Genomic DNA, 1,838 nt, shown 5'->3' with positions numbered 1-1,838 from the left:
AGCGATAGAACAGGAAGAGAGACTGAAGGTGGGTCAGTCAGTCTCCAGTTTATTCTCAGAAAGTCCATAATATGAGTAGAAATACTATATGTGAAAAGTTTTATTTTTCTCCTTTAGGAAGAATCCAGATACAAAATCACAACCTTCTCAAAACAATACAATGAAAAAAGGAAGGAATTAGTTCGTGAACTGGAAGAAGCAATGTTATTATCATATGATTCTCCACCACTCCAGGAAATAGTTGACATTGCATTTCACATTTTGAAAAAAACTGGAGCTTACTTAGACAAGAAGCTGGATTTGCTGCAAGAATAGAGAACTCAGAAAAGATAAATCACAGGAGTAAATGATGAGCTTCAGAAAATTGTAAGAGAAACAATAAATTGAACTTGTGTTTCTGTTTTCGTTTGTTGACCTATGTAACGTATATCATGTATTTGTGAAAGGACATAATCTGAATTGTTTTTGTGACTTTCTCTAATTGTATACTTCTTAGTTGCATAACATCTTGTCCTATAATGTTCCCTGATTGATATTATAAAGTGAAAAGCTTCACTCCTGGTGTGAGGCCTAAGCAAGGTAGACAGACAAATCTGACAAATCAGACAAATCTGGATCCTTGTGTAGGCAGCACAACTTGTCAGTTTTCTGCAGTTATTTACGTTCCAGTGTTGCAGTTGTTTAGGCTGTGTTTAACTTCCTTATCACATAGAGACCAGAAAACGGCAGACCTGCATAGTGTACGAACAGTTTTCTGCTCTGAAACTAAACCTGAGGTTTCCAAATCTAGTTTGTACTTCCACATGTATGATCTGGTGTTGGCAGCATGTAACCAATCGCAGACATGAACAGGTCTACTGGCAAGTTGTACTCCCACCTCATGGATTCTCTGCAGACAGTAATAATATTTTGATCATATTAGCTAATGTGATCAAAACAAAACAAAAATGTTTTGATCACATTACACAAGTATATTAAACACATAAACACATATAGTACATTGTGTGAGTGTGTGTGTGCTTGTTGATGTTTAATTTACTTATTTACTTAGAAGCGTTTTTCTGATTAGGAAAATACTGCTACAGTGTATACCATTACATATTAACATATATTAATTTAGGTAATAAAAATTCTTAATGATTTATGTCAATAAAGGATTTGTAACTGCGCAAAATGTGACATTTATGGGGACATAAAGCGGTTGTGGCTTCTTGGTTCTTATAAACTTGAATGGTACAGTTCTGTCATGAAAGTCCAATCAGTATCAAACAATTACAATTTAAGAAATATAATTATATTGTTTATAATGGCCTTTTTTTCCATAAATTTAGCATAACATTCTGGTCATTTTAATGTGGGCATTATCTCATAATTATGACATAATTCATGAAATATATGAATGATTAATGGGTTAAGTTATTTAGTTCAACACGAAGGTACTGACTAAGTCTCTGGCTTTATGTCATTGAAAGTTTAATGTATGGATGAACTGAGCCGTTGTAATAATTGATTAAAGAGGTTGAAATTTGAATAATACATAAATATATTTATGAAAATCTCAATCTAAACATTTGTGAATATTTTTTTGAGTGGTGTGTATGGTGTGCTCAATACACACCCATGCAGTGAGCTAATATTGAATATGATCATGGAGGACAAGAAACTGGGAATTTCCACAGACTGAGGCTTGTCTGTCAAGAATTCCAGCACCAGTGGTCTGAGTCCCAACAATAAAAGTGGCTAGTGTCTGTGGATTGATGGTATTACGCAAAATTAAAGTCCAGAAAGAGTAGTCAGACATATGCACTACAAATCAAAACTGTGGACACACCTTCTCA

This window comes from Haplochromis burtoni, unplaced genomic scaffold (assembly GCF_018398535.1).
Source record: "Haplochromis burtoni strain Fernald_Lab_line unplaced genomic scaffold, NCSU_Asbu1 Contig_1620, whole genome shotgun sequence".
Taxonomy (NCBI): Eukaryota; Metazoa; Chordata; class Actinopteri; order Cichliformes; family Cichlidae; genus Haplochromis; species Haplochromis burtoni.
This window is presented reverse-complemented; position numbering follows the sequence as displayed.